This window comes from Sceloporus undulatus, chromosome 4 (genome assembly GCF_019175285.1).
Source record: "Sceloporus undulatus isolate JIND9_A2432 ecotype Alabama chromosome 4, SceUnd_v1.1, whole genome shotgun sequence".
Taxonomy (NCBI): domain Eukaryota; kingdom Metazoa; phylum Chordata; class Lepidosauria; order Squamata; family Phrynosomatidae; genus Sceloporus; species Sceloporus undulatus.
In genome coordinates, this window is record NC_056525.1 from 224,628,066 (window position 1) to 224,642,099 (window position 14,034).

Sequence of the window (14,034 nt, forward strand, 5' to 3'; positions counted from 1 at the left end):
ACGGGGGCGGCACAAAGCCCATTTAAATTGGGCCATTGTTAACTTAAGAATTAATAAACTTTCATTATATTAGTTTGCAATTTGGTAACATCTGCAGGCATAATTTGATGATATAAAATTAACATGGGCTAATCTGGAAACTTCAATGAAAATAGTTCAACAACAAAAAACAATTACAAGTATAAAAGAAAATAACACTTAAGTGATTATGCTTATACATTTATCTAACATTCCCACTTATCATTTAATTCACTTGCTGATCCAAATTGATGAATCGGTTCAGTCCAAGACCTAGACTGAGTCCCAGTCCTGGGAAAAGAGCGTTATATATATATATATATATATATATATATATATATATATATATCTCCATCCATCCCCACTAGGTTTGCACTGATTTCATTAATGTGGATCAGGCACCTGGGGCCCTCCAGTGCAGCCCCGTACCAAGCCCCATGGGCCTTGGTGCTGGCAGTGGGGCAACCCTGGCCAAAGCCCTCTTCACTGCTGGAGGAGGAGGAGGAGCGGGCGCAGTCTTCTCGCATGGCTGGAGATAGGAGGAGATGGAAGGAGGCCAGGGGCAGAGAAGGTAGAGGCCAGGTAGAGAGGTAAGAGACCGGGCAGAGAAGGCAGAGGCCGGGCAGAGAGGCCAAGGAAGCTGAGGAGGAATGCTGGGGCGGATTCAAATCCTCCTGATTCCCATTGGGCTGAATCAATTTATTTGAAAATAAATCAATTCAGCCCAAAAGGAGCAGAAAAACCCAGCGTCTTTTTGATGCAGGTTAAATGGGTGAAAAGCATGCCCCTCCTTTCCACATCGCTTCAGAGATTTGAATTAAGTGGGAACCCTGCCCGTTTAAACCAGATTGTATGCGATAACGATCCGGTTTAAACCACAGTGGGAATGAGGCTTGTCTCATTCTAAACATACTGCTTGTAATCTGTATATTTTTGAATTTAAGCAAACCCATCATGAATTTATTAAGTGATAGGCTATACTGTAGGAAGAAAATGCCAAAACCACTTCTGAGCATTCCTTGCCTAAGAAATCCCTATGAAATTCATGGGATTCCCATAGGTGAAGAGGCAACTTGAAAGCATGCGCGCACACACACACACAGTGTTAACCACTGGTCTCTTCTTTTCAACTTTAAGGAAATGAAAGGGATAGGAAACTTGAAACAATTTTTTACTGAAACGGATAGTTCTGAGGGGAGAAGTGGCAACGAGTGTAGAGTACATGATGAAAGTAAAACAGTGGTCTGTGCCATTACGTCATTAATCAAGTGAAGGCATTCTGAAAAATGTTTTTCTTTGGCTGCAGCCATCTATTTTTTGGTGTTAATCTATGCCCTGTGGCAGGGTTTTGTAAAACAAAACAATGAATAGTTGTATCATATCCCCCTCCCCTCATTGTCATTGCCCCTGTCAGAAGGAAGAGAGGATGATTCAGGTCTGTATCAGCCTGATAAGGAAAAGGGGATTCAAAATAGCTGGGACAAGTATCTGTGGGAGTTAAAGTATGATGTTTTGGACCAGCCAACCAGTGGGATATAGTAGAAGCCTTTTAATGGGATGCTGAACATTCACTCCCAAAGTTATTGCTACTTCTAGGAGATTTTCTAATGAAATCTTGTTTAGAAACTATTGTGTGACTCTTTCAGGAGCCAGAGTTCTCAAGTTATTTGCTTGCTTATCTTTTGCTGGGTCAGCTGGGGTCATAAATCTCCTATCTATACAGGCCCAGACACTTGAATGATTTTTTACATTTAAAATATTGTTTATCAGTCTTTTTTTTTTTTTTTAGAAGAGAGATCCATTGAAACTACTGGACAGGTACATAACCTCATGAGGACTGGCAGTTTTTAATAATACAATCTTTTTTGTAAAAGATTATTCCGATCCTCCAAAGGTTACTGGATAGTCTTCCCTAGAGTGCCTGTCTTCAAATCACTACACTGCATTAACTCTCTACCCCATGCTGGCTCACTAAAATTACAACCCCATTTTTGGTAACTGAATAGAACTTCTGAATAACCATAGTTAGGAAGGCTTGCATTTTGTGTCTCTTCAAAGGTCAGTGAATTCAGACAGATTTAAATGTAGCCTGGAAACTTGTTTGTGCATAGGGCAGCTAATTTTTTCTGACTTTGATATATTTGCATATGGTCTTTCCCCTCAGAGGTGTGTCTCTTGCATATCTATAAAACACATCCTATTTACTAAATGAAGAGTGCTTCTGATCTCATATGCATTTGATACCTTGTTTCAAACAAGCTTCTAATAACTTGATGCTGACTAAAAGCACCCCCATTAAGTAGAATTTATGCTAATACCATCCTAATTAAGCAGTAGTTATTACCAATCATTATCATTAAGCTAAATCAGTTCCCTGGGAGACATCTCAATAAAGCAGCTGTCCCATTTCATCATGTCATATTTCTGTACTTCACTGTGTCACATTTCTGTACTTCAAATAACATTTTACATTTATGTAGCAGTTTTTGATTTTACTAACCTCATTTCTGTATAGCCACCATCCTCAAACTGAGAAGCAAGCATCTCCAGTGAAGCAGGTGATTTCTAGAAGATGTAGGAACTCATACCTCAAATATCCTTTTTTTTTTAAAGTGTCATTGAAGAGACCTTGTAATAGCCCAGTAACCAACTTGCTCTCCCCATCCCCTGTATCTTTAATCCTGGTGGCTAAATTTAGAGTTTCCTGGCTACAAATACTGTTGCAAGAAAGATTCCAATAATAATAATAATAATAATAATAATAATAATAATAATAATAATATCCAGGATAGAGAATAACAAAAAGTTTAGAAAGTCCCTGACTAGTCTCTAATTCCAGTGATCTCTTCAGTACAAAGTAAATGCAAAGTAGTCAAATTATATCAAATTTCTGTTGTCTCCCCTTTGTTTCCCTGGTTTCTGTTTCACTTTGGTGCACCAGTCTGTTTTCCTTTTTCACTGTTCCTTATAAACTATCATGATCTTGAGATTTGTTCATTTCTAGTGCTGTTGACCTAATTAGCCATAGGGACCACATGATCATCTTTATGCGTATTTGTCACTTCCATCTAATATGATGTGTGATGCCATTAACAAACCCACATGGGATTAATTGACAGTGGGCAAATGGCCATGAGGACAAAGTAAGATGAATATTGTATACAGCAGAACATCATTTATATAATATTTTTGTTTGTGATTGAAAATTCAGTTGCAGATATATATACAAATGTATTTATGTGCTATTTCAAGCCATATATTCACACATCCCAAAAAGTTTTCCAGATGAGGCAGGTAATAAAAACACAATGCCTGCCTCACCTTGAAAACTTTTTTTAAGGCTTCATTTGAATGCCTGGGGGAAAATTAATTTTTCCATATCAAGAAGTCTTTAAAAACTCAATTGCTGTGGCATTGTCCTCTTCTTCCTTGAAAGTTTTCCACATCTTTTTGACAGTAAAATGAAACAAAACAAAAACACTAACCCTAGAATTACAAAAGAGGAGAAGAATGGGAAACCACCAGCACATAAGGATCACACTAGATGCCTCTCTAAGGCAGGTTACACACACGCCATTTAGTACGTATTCTATACGTACTAGGGTTAGGAAGGGGCGGTGCTTCCCCACCACCCTAACCCTAGTACGTATAGAATATGTACAAGATGGCAGCGCCCTGTTCATACGGGCGCCGCCATCTTTACATATCGGACGCTGTGCATCCGGACGTCGCGTGGTGTCTATGATGTCACGAGTCCGCCCCAGGCACCTCGCGACGTCATAGAGGTGCCACAAGAAGAAGCTCCAAAATGGAGCTTCTTTTTTGCTCTGCGTGGGAGCCGTGCGGTGTGGCTGCTGCGGCTCCCTCACGGAGCAAATGGTGCCAACGGGAGACCGCCTCAAAGCGGCGGTCTATAACCTGCCTAAGACTCTGCAGTTAAAAATTTATCTCCTGATAAAATGAAATTTTTCTTGCCAGAGTGTCCTGGAATTTGTAGTAGAACTCAGAAATATCATGTGTACATGAGAATCTGACTCTTGCTCTTATTGTTAGATTCTCTCTCCCCACCCCTCAAAAAATCTGAGGATTCAATTTATTTGAGGATTCAATTTATTTTGTTGGTGAAAGTGTGTCCTGTGGAGTGAGAGAAACTGATATCAGAAGCAGTGGGTGAAATATGTTATTCAACCCAAACTCAAGGATTGTTACATGCATTGATGGACCTGGGAAGATTGTATTTTAGAACCCCAATCTGAGAGTGTCTCTTCAATATGAATCTGCCTGCCCACTATATGTTCATGGAAGGCTTCATTCCATGTGCCTTTCAAATAAATAAAATATACTCCTTCTTGTAAGGTTAATTCATACTTGTTATAAGGGAATTTCACCACTTAATCTTCAGTAGATGTGCCTAAGGCCTGGTACAGCCCGCCCCCAAAGGGCGGTCTGCCGGTGCCTAGTTTTCTGCCAGGGGGAAAATGCAGTGGACAAAAAAACCACAGAAAGCGGGTTCTTTTTCTGCCATGGTAGCGTTAGCGCACTTACGTAACGGTGGCACACTCGTTACGTAAGTGCTGCGTGGCACCGTGCAGATGCCGCACAGCACTTATGTAACAATGGCGGTGCCCATCTGTACAGGATGCTGCCATTTTGATGCCCTTATCACGTGCTAAGGTTGAGGCTATTGTGGGTGGAGTGCCCTTGGCCAACCCCTAGCATGTGACGAGGGCGCCCATAGGCCCGTGTGTACCAGGCCTAAGATTTCAACCAGATACTCAGGGTTAAAACAAACAGGCATGAAAGGAAGGGGCAGCCAGAAGCCACTCCTGGCCCAATCGCCCCAGGGCTACAGTGACCACACACCATGGCCCTGAGGGTGCCCACTGCTACAATACCAAATGGACTACGGGAAGAAAAGATCTGTTCCTTTTTGGGCCACCTTAGGCAGCCACAGCACAGTCTTGGTGTCGTTTCTGCATGGGTTGGGGACATACATAATGTAATCACCATGCCCCCGAGCAGCACACAAGCTGGCTTTTTAAGCCCATCTGTTTTGGGCCTTGATGCATTTTATACAGGACAGGATGTACGATACTGTAGTAATATACTATAATAGAGTACTAAAGGCGCACACTATACTGTTTGCACATGTATATATTATACAATACTGTAGTGCTATATTATAATAGAGTACTATTTGCACATGCTGTGCTGGGGGACTGAAGTGGCATAAACAGTGACTCCTGCCTTCACATGAGCATGGTGATGGAGCATATGGGCTTCACACAATCATTTCAATTGTATAGTTGGGGTAAACAATCACATGAAAGCATTCCTTGCGAATTGTCCTAGAAATAACCCTTCAGAGACTTGCCTAGGCTTCCAATCCTTAATCATATATTGTTCTTTGAAAATTACTTCCATACAGAAAACATTGTCTATAAAATTTGAAACTGTTCTCATTTCCCCATTTGATGCTGGTGAGTGGGGAGGATAAAAGCACTACATTGTTTTAAAATACAGTTTGACCCCACTTTAAATGTTTCTTGCCAAGTTTTCTTCTTCTTCTTCTTCTTCTTCTTCTTCTTCTTCTTCTTCTTTACATTTTGGCCTTACCCTTTTTTTTTTTTTTTTTGAAGAAGCATTGTACTGATTTATAAGCATCATTGTCCCTGGTGTCTGAGCCTCAGATCTGAGAGGTAGGAACAGTGGGATTGAATTTTCAGGATGCCAAATGTGTGCTCTTTGATCTGGTGGTACAGTCTGCCTCAGGGAATAAGTTCAATCTTGATTCCTTTAGTCAATCATCCACTATCAGGTACCTGGGTCCTGATTAGGAGTCTAAAAAAAGAAAGGAGCACATCACGGTGCATGTTGGATGCAGAAACATTTGTGAGAAGCCTACTGGCATAACAGAAAACCTTCCTGCTCATGCTACAGTAATAGCTTCTGATACAAGAAATTGCTTTAATATATCAAAGAGCAAGAAAGGGAAATACATTTTGCAGTTATCCATAGACTAAATGACTGCATAGTCACAGATGAATCTTGGTAACTTTGGGATCTTCATTATTTCCTCAGAAATAATAACAAAAACATCCAGGTTTTTCACTTTGACCTCTGTGAATGGCTAAGAATCTTGGCAAAGTTGTCCCTTCTTAACATTCCTAGCATTCTCTGATTCATGTTACTATTTAGCACTTGTTGAGTGTCAGAAGAGACTGCTAGATCTATACTGACAATTCATGTTATCATTCCTTAACTAAATCACAACATGGCATTTATGTTGAACTGAGCCTCTAGGAGGTATACTTAATATATAATGCAAAAAATAGCATAATTGTATCCTTCAAGTGCATGTGGAAGAAATGTAATTATATTCAATTAAAGTAGGAGTTAACCTGTTGGTAGTAAGACAACAAGGAAGGGGCCATTCTGATCTCTCTTGTGTCCCTACCAAACGTGTTTGTGATGGGGGTGGGACTGAGAATAGGGTCTCTCCAGGGGATCTCAGGGCCCAGGCCGGCTCATAGACCTGACCCATGTAGGACTTTATAGATAATAACTAGGATATTGAATGGTGCCCAGAAACAAACTGGCAGCCAGTCAAGCTGTTTCAACATGGGTGTTGTGTGGTCTCTGTAACCTGCCCCAGTTACTAGCCTGGCTGCATCTCTTTAGACCAGCTGAACTTTCCAAACACTCTTCAAAGGCAGCCCCAAGTAGAGTGTGTTACAGTAGTCCAAATGGGATGTAACAAAGGCATGTACTTCCGAGGCCAGAAGGCATGTACTTCCGAGGCCATTCCATTTCAAGGAATGAGTGCAGTTGGTGCATAAGTTTTAAATGTGCAGAAGCACTCCTGATCACTGGGCCTCCAAGTTCAGAGCATCTTCAGGGGGAGAGCTGACAGGAGGAAAGATTGGTGATGTTTTTTTCCAAATCCTATCTCTAGTTTAGCAGCCAGAAGCTACCTAGGCAGGTAAAGTAGCTTAATGAGTCAAGGGAGAGTGGATTTGGAAGTTTATGAAAGTAGGAGGGCATATTGGTATCTACCACATCCCAACTGAAAGTGCACTGGGACTAGTTTGATTTGGAATGACAGGATAAATTGAACTATTTGAAAGCAATTCCTTTGATTGTTCTCAGTTTAGAAGTGGGAAATCTGGCTATTTGTGTTGATGGTTTGGGCAGTGCCTGACAGACAAGGCTTTGGTATGTCTTAAAAAGGCAAGTTGAAAAGAGACTGATACTACTCATTTGAGTTTATTGATTTTTCTTAAAATACTTTCAATTCTTCATCTTTGTTGCTTATTTTTTTAAATTAGCTATTGTATTTTTGTAGTATTTTTTTTTAAATGTGCTTTGTTTTGTTTTTATGGGATGGAGCAGATAAATAATCACAGGTACTATGAGAAATTCACAGTCACAGCTCCTCAATGAGAAATCAAGTGGGCATTCCATGTCTTTGCAGTCCATCATATCTCTCAGTACTACTTAACTAAAGGAGTGGAAATGCCTGAATACAGTTTGGGGGACTAGTACCCCACAAAGGTGTCTGGGAGCCAAATTCTGTCAATTGGACCTTTATGTTGTTCAGTTATGAAGTCTGTATTTGGCAACTTTCCTTGAACATTTTCTTTAAGCACTTCCTTAAGTGTAATTACCACTAGGACAAACCTTGCAAGATGTTTAAACACCCTGACAGCTTGAATGCAGTAAGATTCCATGATACTAAGTATATATAAATCTTTATCTTTTGTGGCATTTTGAACTTGATAATGGAACAAGTTTTATAGAGATAAAGTCAGTGAATGCATTATATTTAGACAAGATACCAAGTATGCGAAAGCCTCAGCATTTCTGTGGTGTGTTAACAGCTGGTAGCATTCAGTGTTCCACATATGCTTGATAGCAGTGATACATTCAACCTCTGTGATTATCAAAAAAGATTTCAGGGCTCTGGAATTAATCACACATTTGAGCAGGCCAGTAGATAGAGATAAGCAGGAAAGTTATATTTGTCTTTTAACATTTGAGCAATCGTTACCACTATTTGCTTTTACTAATACTTTATTAATACATTATTAATGAATAGGCAATTATTAATGAATTTAAAACAATAGAAATAATTTATGTACAGTGCAGTCATATGCATATATCCTCAGGGTAAGTTCCACTGTACTCAATAGGTCACACTCCCAGATAAATAGGTATGTGATTGCAACCTTAATCAATTAATGTTTTAATGACTGTGGTGTTGATAATTGCCCTCAAGTTGACCCCCCAACCCATGGTAACTCTGTGGATAAGACATCACCAAGGGATAGGGATAAGACTCTGTATCCTCCATTGCTCTGCTCAGGTCCTTTATACTCAGTCCCATGACCTCCTTGATAGAGTCTAGCCATCTGGCATGTGGTCTTCCTCTTTTTCTACTATCTTCCACTTTCCCTAGCATTATTGTCTTTTCTAATGAGTCATGCCTTCTCTTGATATGGCCAAAGTATGACAGCCTCAGTTTCATCATCTTGGTTTCTAGGCAGGGGTCAAGCTTGATGTATTCTATCTTGATCTGTTCACGTGTTTGTCTTCTTGGTTGTCTAAGATATCCTCAGCACTCTTCTCCAGCAACACATCTCAAATTTAAAGATAATTTTCTTTCTGTCTCCTTTTTTCACTGTCTAACTAGGGTCGGTGGGGGCAGGGGCAAGTTAAGTTTTATTCAGTGTTGACAGGGGCTATTTTCCCCAAACCAGAAGTAACTTGTCATTCTGTGGTTGGGAAAAAAGGTGTTTCCTTAGTCTAACAGAACACATGAGGAATAATGAAATGTGATGGAATCATCTCCCAGACCGTTAGAGGGTGCATTACATTTTTCAGTACTGAGCCTTTTGCCATTCATTTAGACTGTATGCTCCTGAATTGTGTAATGTTATGAGAAACAGCTCTCTTCACTCTTTCCACACTGTTACTAATATTTGAATATTTCATAATATTGATGGTTATAATTAATTCATATTTTAGCTGACATAGCTCTGGGATCCATAAGAACCAGAAAAGACACTACATCAGCTCTGGGTAGAACTTAAAAATAGTTGAGTAGGAATATAGCTAAGGGGGTGGTAGTATAGCTTCTCTGTGTAAAACAGAGGCTGTAGCTCTTTTGCCCCCAAATAACTGCATGTGCAGTAAAAGAGAACAGCATAGGGTGGTGTTGGGTGAGCCATGGGTAGATAATGGGTATGGTCAGGACCAGCATCTGCTTTTCTGCCACTTGCACACATATGCTCACAAAGTGTGGGGCAAGATTTTCATGGTTGCACCTCTCTACCCTCAATTTTCAGATTCTGGCACCCTGCCAAAAAGCATGGGGATATACCAGCTGTTTCATTTATATAGCATCCTTCTTGCTTAAGTAATTTTTGCTATACACTTGTTCAGGGCCAATAAAATTGGAAGATTTGAGAAATGGAGCCACTAGCATGGTTATCATGGCTATTCTTTTCCATGAGGATTTCCAGTTAACAATAAATTATGTATCTACCTGAGAGCCAGCATGGTGTAGTGGTTTGAGTGTTGGATTAGGACTCTATGAGACTAAAGTTTAAATCCCTGCTCAGCCATGGAAACCGACTGGGTGACCCTGGGCAAAACTCACCTTCTCAGTCTCAGAAGAAGGCATTGACAAGCCTACCCTGAACAAACCTTGACAGAACAACAACTCTGGAATAGTTTTGCCTTAGGGTCAGGAACATCTTGAAGCCTCACAACACCAAGTATATACTACTTGAAAGGATGAAGAGGCTCAAGTCATTGACTCATCTGAAAACTGAGATGAAATCAGACAGTTTTTATTTTTGTATTACAAGTTGTTCTATGAACAAAATGGGCCTTTTTGTTTAAAAAATATACCACCAAATGTGAAAAGACAACATTTTGTAAAGATTTCAACAAAATCAACTTCTTAGAGTGGTGAAGTGCACATCCAAGTACTAAAGAGACATACTTCCCAAAATCTTGAAGCCTTGGCTAGAAAATAATGCTGCACTTCCCAGGAAATCTCAAAAGAACACAAAAGAATGATGCAACCATTTGAGGGCCTACAATATATCTCAGGACTCCAAAGTGGGTTCAGAAAAGGTCCACGGTCTGGACTCTAAAAGATCAGTTCTAACTGGAATGCGTAGATCTAAAGCTTGCACAGTCACCTCATGTCAGAGCCAAAGGAGCTTTTCTGCTCAGCCTGTTCTGGCTGACTCAGAAGTAGTTAACATTGTATGGGAAAGGTAATGGAAAAGGAAACGTTGCAAATTCCCACTACCATTTAATTCAAAACAGCAGCAGCAGTGAACATTATGCCCACAATTCTTCCTACTTAGACTACTTCAATTTGATGAAAAGCGAAATGGTTTTTCTAGTATGCAAAAATGTAACTGAACTGAATGAACAGTTTTTGCTCAGCCTCATCTATAACCCTGAAAGCCTTTCCTTAGTTAATTTATTTGGAACTGAAAGGGTTTAGTGTGGTTGAGTGAGAAGGCATTCCTTTTCTTCAAATCTTCATGGAATCAAACTTCCAGCAGCTTATCACTCTAATTGTAGACGTGAAGCAATGTGTGTCCCAGTGTATATGACAAGACAGGCCACACACAGAAAGATTCCAAGTGAGCAGACAATGTCAAGGACAAAGAATCAGATTTCTGTAACTTTTCAATCCAAGCTAAGCAGTTTTTCCGTCCTTTAAATGAATAGCAGTCATTTTAAAATTTGAGGAATGAGTTTGCAGACTCTTTCCTGAGTAAAAATAACTTCTGTTTTAGTACCACAATCTAGATAAAACTTGTTTTATTCTATCCTTGTGAAATTTGTTTATGTCTTAGTAGCAGCTGCTCTCCCGTTTGCCAATATCTATTAATGATAATTACCCTGAATACTATACCACGTCTGTGATGCCATCACATCATTGTGAGGAAGATTGTGATCTTATCTACAGCTATTCTGTTTAACTCTGACACTCCTTCTATTATAGTGGAGTGCTGATAAGATCATGCCTGTTAGGATCAGACATTAGTTGGAATCAATATTTGAAAATGTGCCTGTTTTTGCTTAATAGCAAAGTTAGTACAAGGGTCACAGCAAGATCATTTGTTGGATGAGATTGTACAGCTTCATCTTGTCAGGAAAAGGGGATTCTTTGGAGCATTTGCTACTGAACGTGAAGCAAAACTAAATACATAGCTGTCTCATAGAGTCTGCAACAGCATGCCTTTGCATATCAGTTGCTGGGAAATACAGGCAGTACAAAATCACATTCATCTTCTGAATGTGGGCTTCCTATAGACATGGTTGGCTGCTGTGTGGACAAAATGCTGGACCAGATAGGGTTTTGGTCTTCTATGTGCTTAGTTCTTCCAAGAATATTTATTTAATTTATATCCTTCCCCCCTCCATCCTTTTCCCCAGAAACAGAATTCAAGGTGTATAAGACTGACAAAATTCAACTTTGAAACAATTAAAACACATTAATAATAATTAGAGTGCACAATCAGTTGACAGTCATCAGGAAGTAGGGTTGCCATATCCCGCCTGGGGGCGGGACTTTCCTGGTTTGGGGCGGGGCCACATGGTCCTGCCCTGGTTTAGCCTCTCCCCTGGGACCTCCCCCCCAGCAAGGCCCTGGAGGCAGCTCCACCCCTCCCCATGGCTGTGTGCCACCCTCCCCGCCTCCCTGCCTGGCTTAGCCTAGAGAGCAGGTCTTCAAGACACCTGCCACTCAGAGATATTGCCAGCCCACTTGGTATATATATCCTGCAAGAGGCCTTACTTTCCAGGTTACAGTGAGAAAAGAAAAATAGGCCATAAATCGTTCATGTTTCACTGGAAGTCTAAATGCCTCATCTTTTAAATGTACACCACTCAGTATTGTTGTAATTCTTTATCACAGGATCGTTTTTGAGGCCCTAAACACCTTTACTTGTAATATGCAAATTTCTCCCGAAGCTGACCAATGGGAAAGAAGCAATCAGCCCTCCATTTGGGTTGGTTTTCAATGGCTTGGTGAAGGAAGAGATTTTGCCTTGCAAGTTGCTGGTAAATAATAGAAGGCTTTGGGGTAGCAAAAGGCTGCAGAAATAGTTTGACCCCCCCCCCCTTAAACATCCATGGCTCAGTGCTATAGGATTCTGGGAATTGTAGTTTCTTGTGGCACCAACGCTCTTTTGACAAAAGGAAGCTGAATGGTCCACAGAGGAGGCGTTGCCTGGGGGCAGAGCCTCTTGCCAGCAGTCTTCGGTGGAAGAGAGGAGGCTGATGGTCCTGACGACTTCCCTTGGCTCCCTCCCTCCCTCCCTCCTCCTCCTCCTCCTCCTCCTCTCAGAGTAGTCACAGCCAAGATGAGCTTCTCATTCACTCTCCCTGGCTTTTCTCTCCCCCCCCCCCTGCACTTTGAGACCCCTTTAACTGCCAAAGCTCAATGCTCTGGAATTCTGGTGTCTGTGAGGCATTTGGCCTTCTCTGTCAGAGAGCTCTGGTGCCACAATAAACTACAATTCCCAGGATTCCATAGCACTGAGCCCTGGCAGTCCAAGCAGTGTGTTTTGGACACAGAGATCCTCCAAATGAATCTAGTCCCTAGCTTTTATATCTCTCTCACACACTGCAGGAATAATAACCCACTTTGAGACTGCTTTAACTCAATGCTAGGGAATCCTGGGAATGCTAGTGTTTGGGAGACATTGAGACTTCTCTGTCAGTGATGGCTCTGAGGCCACAATAGACTACAATTCCCAGGATTCCCCAGCACTGAGCAGTCTCAAACTGGACCATTTCCTCAGTGTGGATGCACCTGGGGAGGAATTCTGGGCACTGCAGTTCAACTACGTTTGGAGGGTTATGGGACTCCCTGTCAGAGATAGCTCTGGGGCCACAATGTACTACAATTCCCAGCATTCCCCAGCACTAACCCAGGACAGTTAAGTCACTCTCAAACTGGATTATTTCCTCAGTGTGGATGCAGCTTTGATGAGGAACTCTGGGCATTTCAGTCCAGCATTGTTTTATTTCTGCAGTGCATTTTGGATTAGAGACAAGGTGACCAGGCATCCTCCTCCTTTTCCAGGATATGCCCTCTTCTGACAAATTTCAAAATGTTCTCCATTTGGATCATGGCTAAGAAGCATGGATTTATAATTACATGGGTGTTTTTAGCTTTTATTTTTGGCCATGTCCTACATTTTTTTGCTTGGGTGCCCTACATTTTGGGGTGAGGGCATTGGTCACCTTGGTCAGAGAGCTTTCCAGGGGTTAACTGCCATTCTGCTGTGGTGCTGGAACAAACCACCATTCCCAGAATTCCATAGCATTCAGCCAAGACAGTTAAAGTGGTCTCAAACCAGATTATTTCTCCAGTGTAGATGCAGCCCAAGCCTTTTGCCTCTCTTATGCCTGAGATTTCAAAGCCCAGCCTTGGCACCACAACAAACTACAAATCCCAGGATTCCATAGGATGGAGTGATGAGAGTGAAAGCAGTGTGGCAGCAGCCTAAGTGTGCTTAATGCAGTTCTTAACATGGTGCACCTCTTGCCTACAGAGTCTCACAAGACTTTTTTGTTTAACAACTTGTACCCATTAACTCCATTTCATGTCTCCTTTATTTAGTGGGGAGGAATACAGAGAAAACAAGTCAAAATGAAGGAAAACCAAAGTCCCTTGACCAAAGGGTTTGGTTGTGGAATAAGCCTCTGAAATATGCAAGAGGCAATGTTAAAATAAAGCCATGTTCATTGCTCAAATGTGCTGTTTGGAATGGGGAGAGGGGGGTGGCCAGAAAGGGAAGTACATTTCCGTGATCTGTCTACGAATAATGTCAAAATGTCCTCCATTTTGATCATGCCTAAGAAACATACATTTATATTAACATTTCTAAAAAAGCCTCAATTTTTTGCGTGTCCTCCATTTTTAAAAAAATGTGTCCTACATTTGAAAATGTTGTCCTGCATTTGTCCTACATTTGT

At 41.0% G+C, this 14,034-nt stretch overlaps 1 protein-coding gene across 1 annotated transcript in view; it reads left to right on the forward strand.

Moving 5' to 3' along the window:
• Window positions 1–14,034, forward strand: part of ZFPM2 (zinc finger protein, FOG family member 2) — a 432,038-nt gene that overhangs the window by 193,318 nt on the left and 224,686 nt on the right. The gene's annotated exons all lie outside the window — the stretch shown is intronic.